Genomic DNA, 11,546 nt, shown 5'->3' with positions numbered 1-11,546 from the left:
AAGTGAGAATTTTCAATCAGTTATCCCCAAACCTTAAGATGTAAATAGATTAACTTTAACACATTATTGTTCAAATTTAATTAGCAAGCAATTTATACCCAAACTCGGAAATCCTTAAAATCGTCAACTAATCCTACTTTATTAACCCAAAACCATTGTTGCCAATTTATAGGAAATTGTTAAAGCAAACATATTTATTTTTCCTCTAGTTTATATTAAGTGAATCATTGAGATTTTTAAAAAAAATTATAATAAGTGAATTATTCAAAAGTTTAAGAGAATTTTTGAGACTTTTTTTATATTTAGTTCATCCTTCTTTTAGTGACGATCTTAACTACTTTATATTCTATCGGGGAATAGTTTGAAATTTATCATAAGAGCAATAGTGAAAAGTAGCATTTTGGTTATGTACTAAAATACTTTTCTTAAAATGTCCACTTAACATGGACTAGAGAAATATTAAGTTGGAAAAACTACATAATTACACAAATATTCCTCTCATATTAACTAATTATTTTCCCTATATTAAAACAATTACATATTGTCTCACTAAGTAATAATTTTACATTAAATTTCAAATCAAATATATTCAGATACATGATTTTTTGCTATCAAATATACTTTAAAATATAGATATGAATAAGAGAAGAACTTTGATTTCTATTCCTCTAGAATGAAGGAAATCTCCTTATAAGGTTAGACGAAAACTATACATGAAATAATAAACATGGTAAGTACTATACATGGTAAATAATTAAAGAAAATATTATACTAATATTATGTAATTAATCAACTATATATGGTAGATCGAAACTGTAATTGATGGTACTATGTGAATATATTTGGATACCGTGTTTATGGAAAAAAAATTACACCTAATCTTAAACTTAATGTATCTGAGATACATGTAACTGATATACATGCATCTGATGACCGAAATCTGGCACGATGCTAATTTTGAAAAATCATGAAAATGCACGTATTAGACCCTAAACAAATAAAAGTTGTATTGTTTACCCTATAAAATTCAGTAATGTTGAAAGTAAAAATCATCGGATAATATAACATTTAATATATTTGACCAATAAAATATAGTAGAAAAATACATTTAACCTTTTTCCTCTTTTTAAAGTGGTCAAAGAAAAGTTATGAATTTATAAATGACATGTGTCACTATTAAACAGTTACTTCTTGGGTTCAATTTCCAAAGTCCTTGTTAAACCACGTGATCAGGCTATTCTTAGAACAATCATGTGTCACTTTTCAAGGGCTATTTTGTCATTTTACTAAATCCATGGAAATGAAATACCTCTTCACGTTTTTTCTACCTTCCCACCTAAAAAATTTCTTCTTTATAAGCTCCCAAATGGCCTAATGATTTCTCCACACTGAAACTTTCATTGAGTTTTTCTTTTTCCACTTTATAATTTTTTAGTTTGAAATTCAATAGCTTTTTTGGTTTTTAAATTTTGCTAACATGGAGAAAGCTGAAGAAAACATAGGAACTTCAAATGTAGAGAATGAAAACGTGGAACTGAATTTAGGGCTTTCATTAAAAGGTAATTTTGATGTTCACTCGAAAAAAATGAATCATTTTTTTGTGAATAACTAATGGAAAATATTCTTTGATATTTTTAGGTGGATCGCAAGGAAGTGTTGCTTCAAGTGTAGTTGAGGTTCAAATGCAACAACCACCAACTCAAGGTATCAAAATTTTACGAATTGATTTATATAGCAAGTCAATTTGAATTTGTATCAAAATTAAAGTAGGAAATAATTTTTCCTTTAATTCTCGATGTGAAATTATCTTTCGTTAAACATAAATCACCTGTGTATTCAGGAAATTATATTACTAAAGGGAAGATCAAAAACTTCATGCTCAACCATATGACTATTGTTTTCACAAGAGGTGAAGGACAAAATGGAAAGAAGACTGAAGGACTGTTATATTCGTATAAGAAGAAAGATGAAGTGGAGATAGTTTGTCTTTGTCATGGTGATCTTCTAAATGCAACTGAATTTGTCGAACACGCTGGTGGAGGTTATGTAGTAAACCCTCTAAACCATATATTTATTTATGGAAAACAGATTATGCAGCATTATTAGTGATGTTATTTTATATTTTTTTTTGTTGTTGTACCGAATAAATTCAATGGTTATTGCCCAAAAAGGCATTAGTTTTTGTATCGTTGTTATTTCATCTTTCTTTTTGTTGTTCTACCGACTAAAATTCCTCCCGTCAGTGTTATATTAAGGTTATTTTTCAATGATTTGGCTTATTTTTTTCTATGCGATGCTTTTTTTAAGCTTAATTAATTAGAAGCAAGTGACAATTTCTATTCTACATAAATATTGATCCCTTATTTATTTATTTTTAAAAAAAACAATCTCAAGCCACTAAACTAAATTAACCTATTTTTAAAAAACATTTCGCTTGTTCCTCAACATGAGAGAGGAAAAGATAGTTACGTGCGAGTGAATATCACCGAGCTAATATCATCTATCTTAACTCGTCTAAATATTGTAAAATATGTCATTTTTTAAATATCTCTATTTGATTACGTGTAGTTTTATTCCTCTCTTGTAAGATTTTTAAATATTAATGTGTAGATTAGGGTTTGGGGTTTAACTTTTTAAGGGATTTCTATGTTATTTTTTCACTAAAAATTTTCATTTCTTGCTAAATATAAGTTGTTTTATTTAAGTGTTAGGATTTGCTATCAACGGCTAGCTTTAAGGTAATTTTCTAAGTTTATTTCCCGAATAAAATTCTATTTCTCGTTAAATCTGACAATTATGTGTTAATATATGTGTTATCCCTCTTTGATTATGTGTGTTTTTTTCTTCTTGCATTGTAAGAATTGTAGTATTTATGTGTTAATTAAAATTTTGGGGTTAGGTTTTTAAAGGGTTTCTAAGTTATTTTTTCACTTAGAATTTTCATTTGTTGATAAATCTCGAAAACACTTGTTAAAATACCTTATATTTACTTATTTTATTTATGTGTTACGTTTTGTGTCAACTATTTTAGATTTTTCTAAGTTTGTTTGTAGAAGTTAGAATATTTATTTCTTACATATGTATTAATTGCATATTGTGTTTTTTTTTTTGCATATGTGATTGATTTTTATAGGTTTTTGAGTCTCTGAAATATAGTGCTATGTAATCTCTATATTTTCAGTTTCAGACACGATTATTTTTAAAAAAATTATTTTTGATCATTTTCTATGAGAGTTATTTTATTTATTTATATTTATTTTAAAAAAAACACTATAGCCTAAAAGATATGATAATATAAAGTATAAATATCATTAAAAAATATTATTCAAGAAAAAATACTTTTCAAACAATAAAATTCAAAATTAATATCCAATGCGTACTTTTTACGCCTCAAATTCTAGGCATATGTATGTGTTATGAATTTACGCTTTCAATTTAAAGATTCGTTCCGAAAACGTCTTTGAAAATACTGATTGTGAATCGTGTGCATACCAACCTCAAGGTGCAAACTCAACTGTCCAATTATGAACTACTCCCAAGTCCCAAATAATTTTATTTTTGCATATCCTAAATTTGATTATGAAAAGGCCTTTAATTTATGTACAATAATTTTAATGAAGTGCTAGATGGTATAATATTAATGGCTCATTCTTCCTGAACAAAGCGTAGATACCCAGTTTTATGATCAAACATGAAAAGGCCAATTTTTTGTTAGCTATTTTTTTTTTTTTTGTATATTAGAGAATGGATGTTACTCTTCTTCATTCGTCTTTTGGGCCTCAAATAATTTTGACGTGAATTTTTTTGACTAAAAAAGGCCCTCGACATTAACCCTTCAGCTCATATTTATCCTTATTTTTAACAACTTTCCTAAGTAAAATCATTAAATATTTATCTATTATGTTTCCTAATTTGATGGGTCCAAATTTAAACCCTTCTCAAATAAACAATAAAAACCACATAAGATTCATAATTTTACCCGATACGCTTGAAAATAATATCTAAAAAATTGTTAATTTCATCATATCTTCCTATTAATCTATTTTAAATTAATCTCAATTTATTATAACTCAATTCATAACTGGGATCCAACTAAAATTCATACTCGATCTATGTGATTGTACTCTATCTATCAATTATCCAATTGTCTTGTTCATTTCCTCTTTTTATTCTTTTTTTTTAATCCTTATTCTTAATTAGGATATGAGAGACTCAAATTTAAAATGAACTTACATGTTCATGTTCTTTTAATTTGTATTATTATCGGGGTGGGGATAGGAAAAAAGTTATTTTCATTCTTTTATTTTAAATTTTGAATACACACAAAAGAAAAATATAATATACATATAATTGCTTAATTAAATCATTCTCTATTGAACTAATTATTACTATATAAATGTCGTTATTTTTCAACTTTTTTCTCCCATGATTTTTCATAAGTTGAAAAAAATAAAATTTAAAAATGGTGGACAAGGTCCACCAAGGAAAACAAGTGAAAGAGGAAGTGAAAGGTGGGGGGAGGTGAGTTTAGAGAGTAGAAGACTGACACTTTTTTATTTTTAATTACTATGGAACTCAAAATCAGGTAAATTATATGAGCCCATGCATATATTAAGTAATTTCAAGTTGTTTAAAAGGAGAAGGGTCTAAAATGTCCCAAGACTAGGGATTTGGTACAATATTGTCCTTCATCCACTTTATGAGTTTGGACCGTAAGAAATAAGAGTATTTTTTGCCAAAAAGTTGACGCGAAGTGTATTTGGGGGCCAAAAATCGAAAGGTGAATGTAGGGTAATTTTATACTAAATCAAATTGTTGAACATTTTAGGCTCTTCTCCATAAAAAAAAACACTTGATATTGGTTGTTCTTTTTATTTGTTAGGGTTTGGTGCAAGTTTTTTTTGGGTTTTCTAAGTTCTAAGTTTATTTTTTGAGTTAGAATTTTTCTTTTTTTGCTAATTATGATAATATTTTATGTCTTAATATATATGTTGTTATTGTATATTGAGTTGGTTGTTATTTTTTATGCTTGAAAATGCGATTGATTTTTCCATGTTTTTGAGCCTTAATAAATTATTTGTAGTTTAGGATTTAAAGGTAAAATCCTAAACTACCTTCATCGACGATATTAGCTTCTTCTTTTCTCTTTTATTGTTATGTGTAAATTTTATTTCTTGCTTCCTTATTCAAGAAATGAATGTAATTAAGAATATGTATTATGTGATATATATTTTTCTTGCCAGATTTGTAGTATTTACGAGTTCATTAGGATTTGGGGTCAATTTTTTTAAGATTTTAAAAAAGGTTTTCTTCTTAACTTGGAATTTTCATTTCTTAATAATTTTCGAAAACAGGTGTTGAAACTCCTGATATTAATTATTTTATTTACATGTTAGGGTTTTTTGTTAATTGTTTTAGAATTTTCTAAGTTTATTTTGTTAGTTACGACTTCTATTTTTTTGTAGCGTTAGTTGTATATTGTGATGTGTCTTCTATTTTTGATGTTTGAATATGTGGATGATTTTCTAGGTTTGTGAGTCCCAATAAATTTGTACTTTAGGATGTACGAGTAGAATTTACATATGCAGTTTAGATTTTAGGGATGAAGTAATTGACGATATTAGATTTTTCTTTGAATTGTGATGTGAATTCATCTATTCATTCCTTATTCGAAAATAAATCTATATATATATATATAGATAATTTGATGGGGCACCTCTCTATGGCCATCATTTCTATTTATCTTTTTTCTCCTTTTTTTGACATTTCATCTTTGTTTTGTATTTTTTATTTGTATTTCAAAAAATCTGAAAGTATTCATACCCAATTAAATATGCCCTTTATAACATCCATCACACTAATATAGATTTAAGTAAATGGAAGATGAAAAGATAAAAACTATTCATTTTTCATAACTGTTTATAATTATTTAGCCTATAAAATAAAATAAAATATTTGAGCATTTGTAACAAATAAGAACAAATTTCTTCACTTTGGCTCTTCTTCTTTTGACGATGATGATGAATATATGGTATCAACTTCTGTCGCTAAGATGTCCATCAAATTTCTAGGTCATGTGACTTTTTTAACAAAGGAGAAAGAGAGAATATCTCATGATTCTTGTGAAGATATTGATGTAAAGAAAGAGATCATGTAACAGAAGTTTCTCTTCAAAATGAAAGACTTTTTGAAAAAATGTTTATTCCTCCTACAAGGAGAGAAAATTCATTGTGGTTGAGAAATTTATAGAAAGGCTAATTAGTGTTTCAAAGGGTAAGAAGAATTATTTAGAGAAAAAATCAAACTATTTATGGAATTCGTATCAAACTAGGAAGAGAACAAGCAAAAATTTATTTTGTGATTTGAAAAGAGAGAAAATTAGATATTATTTCTTTCAACCTCATTATTCTTCTAATTTCTTTCTTCTTTTATTTTGTCTTGAGTTTTTTGTATCTTTAATTAAAGTTTTTTTTTCTTATTTATCTTTAATTAAAGTTTATATATATTTTCTTCAAAAAGAATTTAAAAAGATGATCATATTTAGTTCATTTCCTCATCAATGCTATTAATCTCATAATTAGTGTTATTTATATTATTTTCTTAATTACTTTTTTTTCTATATTTTAATTATTTAATTTAAGAAATTAGTTATTATAACTCTATAAGAATTACATATGTATTTTTACATAATTGATTTGTCATTTTTAAAATTTTTGGATCATTCTTCAATTCATCTTAAAGTTTCTATCTATATGTAATAATAAAGCTAAAATAGAAAATGTGGGGTGACACCCTTCTTAGCAATAGATACTTATTTATTCTTATCAATGTTTCTGCATTTTTTGTTATTTTTTCCTTAAAATAATTGTTGCCTCGATTTTTAGTTTTAGTTTTACTTTTTAGCATTTTTTTAATTTTAAAAGACTGAAACTTTTATAGTGAAAATTTATAAAATATAAAATATGATTTATTTAACTCCTATCATCATCAATATTATTATTAATTTCTTTTACTTCTTTCCTTAATCTTCATTTCATCATTAATGTAATTTATATCATTTTCTTATATATATATTGTGACATTTCTTAGAAGTTAGGATTACTATTTATCTAATTTCTCAATTTGAATTCTTTTGTCATACTAACTACAACATGTTTTATTATAATTACTCAATATATTAATCAATATGTTGTACGAATGAAAAGAAAATTACCATTTCACAAAAATAAAGGTTAAATTATAATTTATTATGATTAAGGAAAGATAAAAATATTATTCCAATATCCATAACCATATTTAATACATTAAAAATTCATTGAAAAGCTGTAAATGGAAAAGGAATTACCATTTAAGGAATCATTATTTTTAAATTTTTGGATCATTTCTTCTTCTAAAAGTTTCTATCCATATTATAAAGTTAAAATAGAAAATGTAGTGACACCCTTCTTAGTAATAGCTACTTATTTATTCTTATCAATTTTTTCTGACAATTTTGGTTATATTTTTCTTTAAAATAATTATTGCCTCGATTTTTATTTTTATTTTTAACATTTATTTTTAATTTTAAAAGATTGGAAATTTTATGTTAAAAATTTAAATAATAGAAAAAATGATTTATTTAACTTTTATCATCATCAATACTACTAATTTATTTCACTTTTTTCCTTAATCTTCATCTCATTATTAATGTTATATATATTATTTTCTTAAATCACTTATTTTTTCTTTTTAAACTCTTTTATATATAAAAAGTTGAATTTGTAAATGATGATGTGACATTTCTTAGAAGCTAAGATTACTATTTATCTAATTTCTCAAATTTTTGAGTTCTTTTGTCATACTAAATACAATATGTTTTATTATAATTACATTCAATATAGTAAACAGTATGTTCTAGGAATTAAAACAAAATTATCATTTCAGAAAAATAAATGTTAAATTATAATTCTATTATGATTAAGGAAAGATAAAGATATTATTTCAATATTCCATAACCACATTCAATACATTAGAAATTAATTGGATATAACTATAAATGGAAAATGAATCACCATTTAAGGAAAATAAATGTTTGCATGCAATACCATAATAATTAAGGAGAGAGTAAGATATTATTTTAATATCCTAATTCGGAACTTTTAATCTACTACTCAATTAAAAAGAAAATGCATTTAATAATATTAAAAAGTTATTAGTTTAATATTTTTTCACATTCTACTAATTCAATTCAATCAACTTAATTTTAAAGATAAAATAAGAGCTCCATTTTAATTGTTATCAATATATTTCAAAAAATTATCGTGAAAAAGCTTTTCTTGCACCTTATTTTAATTTTCATATACTATTATTATTTTTTCTGTCATTTTTCAATGATTTTTTATTTCGATTTAAAATTTAATGTTTATTCTTAAAACTCTGATGGTACAAATTAAGGTGGAGTAGAATATAATAAATGATGATTCTTCTACTAAATAAGAAGATATAACGAAATTGAAAGGGTGAAGTTTTTTTTTAAAAATGGATAGAAAATTCTATTAAGGTATTATTACATCTTTATTCAATATATTTTTTAATATAAATTTCATTTGCTGATGCATTTGTTTAGTGTTACAGTGTTATTTCACATTATGAGATATTTCTTAGACATTTAAGGAGAATGGTACACCGGAATATATATTATATATTAAAGGATCAACTTCATGCAATGGAAGAATTTGTTATTAGTAAATATATTTTAACTTATTTGATAAAAACTATATTCTTCCTCATTTAATAGATGTAAAATTTGTCAAGCTTTATTTTTTTCACAATCTTCATATTATTAAAACAAACAATAATATTACGATTAAATAATAGAGTAAATATAAAATTAACCAAAATATTTATTTTTAATGATCGCGCGAAGCGCGACCAAGTTCTCTAGTGTAATTATGAATATGCACGACAATCCCAAAGTGCAAACCCAACAATCAGTCATGAGTCTCTCTGATAATTATATTTTTGAGTTTGTTTACATGAAGACCTACCCTTAAGTTCAAGAGGTATGTCAAAATAGAAATTCAATTTTCAATAGAAACAAAAAATAACTCTTACCTAGTGAAATAAGAAAAATAAACCTTTTTGTTAATGATAAGGATTTAAGTAATTTAACAAGTGATTGGAATGCGTCAAAGAAAAATTTCGTGAAAGGGACAATTAAAGTAGGAACTCCTTTTACTAGATTAACAAAGTATCTACCAAGCCTTATCGAATATAATAGTATTTTTGTATCCCCTCCCCTAAGTACTTAGACTAATTAGGGCACTCTGCCGATATCTTATAATGACGCATATTAGCTACTATTAATATAATATCCTTGTTTATAACAAAAAAAGTTATTGGGCAAACTAAAATATTGACAAACTTAAGGCAATAAAGGGTAATGAGTAATGACAAGGTACAGTTTAATGTCAATATATGATGTATTATGTAAAATATTGACTGATCTAACAAATGAAGGTAGCATTAAACTAGTAAAAACTAATGTGGTTGATTTTAGTAGTTGATGGTGATAGAAAAATGTCATTTTATCACTTTTTTGTTGCATTTAAAACATGATATTGATGATGCGATGGTATCCGTTTGTAATCTTAGATTTTTGCTTCCTTTTATGAAGAAAATTGTACATCTAATGTGTCTTTTTTATCAATGCTTTGTTATTCTTATTTTCAATGCAATTCACTTGGTCCAGGTCTCGGACCCTTTTCTCTTTTGCTTGACGAGCCTATATAATTTCTTATGATTGCCTCTATGCTGAAGTTTATTATACAAGTGTTCAAAAGATGTTTTAGTCATTTAACTACTCGCTTCACTTCATTCTTCGTCGGCTTATACAATTTCTTGTTTGACCTTTATATTTCTCGTCACTGCTTACCAACAACTCTCTATAAGAATTCTTTTTGGCTTTCACTTTCTCTTGAATCGCCTTACTCCACCATCAATTCCCTCTGTCTCTACCAACCTTATCCAACGAGACTACAAATATCTTTCTAGCTATTTCCCTAATACAACTAGTTTTCACTACTATTAATAAGGAGAAAATGGTGCACACTACAGGGAAAGAATGTGGTTGTGTAGTTTTAGGGTGATTTATATTCCGCTTTAAAATAGTTTAAGGGAGTAATAGGACCTCCGTAAAATATAAGTGTGTAGTTGAGAATTCGACTATAGGTTAAGGGTCATTTGGCCATTTTCTCATTAATAAGTGTCTGCACTATTTACCCCAACCCCATCATCCACAAATTCTCCCCATCTCTTGAGTTCTGATAGTAGTCAAGTTGTTCCACTTAATTTTTGATATATCATACACGACCCTCTTATTCTCCGCCTCTTAAACTCTAAATTCAATCCCAAGAATTTAAGTTGGATTGTAAATACCTAACTCAAAAATTTAAGTCAGAAAATTTTAAATTAGTTATCCCCAAACCTTAAGATATAAATAGAATAACTTTAACACATTATTTTTCAAATTTAATTAGCAAGCAATTTATAACCCAAACTCAAAGACCCTTAAACGCGTCCACTCCTACTCCATTAACCCAAAATCATTGTTGCCAATTTATAGGAAACTGTTAAATGAGACATTTATTTTTGTATAAATTATAAGAACCACATATTATAAGTACTAAATAACATTTTATCCCTTCTAGTTTTCTATTTACCAAAAATCCCTTAAAAATGATGTTTGCGGGATACATAGCGTTGTGCACGGGATACATTAGGTTTGATACATTCCAAATAGCGGGATACATAGCGTTGTGCACGGGATATATTAGGTTTGATACATTCCACATAGCGGGATACATAGCGTTGTGCACGGGATACATGCGGGATACATAACGTTGTGCACGGGATACATAGCGTTTGATACATTCCACATAGCGGGATACATAGAGTTGTGCACGGGATACATGCGGGATACATAGGTAAAATAAGGGATTTTTGAAATTTTTGAAATAAGTAGGGGTAAATGGATATTAAGGTAAGTAAAGGAGTGTAGTTAAGTAATTTGTCCTTTATTTTTTCCTCTAGTAGGTCTATATAAAATGAATTATTGAGATTTTCTTACAGTTTAAAATAGGTGAATTATTCAAGATCCTTTTTATATTTAATTTATCCTTCTTTTAGGGTGTGTTTGGTATGAAGGAATATGTTTTCCTAGAAAATGTGTTTCTTGGAAAACAAGTTGATTTTTGACTTATTTTCTCATGTTTGGTTGGTGAGTAGAAAAGATTTTTCGGAAAAGATATTTTGTGTTTGATTTATGAATGAAAAATGTTTTTGAAAAATTTCTTTTATTTTTACTAGAGTAGAAAATAATTTTTGAAATTGAAAATATATTTTAAAAACAAAATTAATTTTTTTTTGGGGTGGGGGCTGGTAGGGGGTGGGGGGCAAGGGTAGGGGTGAAAAATTGAAATTTTAAAGTTAAGAATATTTTTTAAAAACAAACTTAAATTTATTTTTGGGGATGGGGGGCTGGTAGGGGTTGGGTGGGTGGGGGGTCG

The sequence above is a fragment of the Solanum stenotomum genome, chromosome 12, assembly GCF_019186545.1.
Source record: "Solanum stenotomum isolate F172 chromosome 12, ASM1918654v1, whole genome shotgun sequence".
In the NCBI taxonomy this organism is placed as follows: domain Eukaryota; kingdom Viridiplantae; phylum Streptophyta; class Magnoliopsida; order Solanales; family Solanaceae; genus Solanum; species Solanum stenotomum.
The sequence above is the reverse complement of the archived record's forward strand: the minus strand, read 5'-3'. Positions refer to the sequence as shown.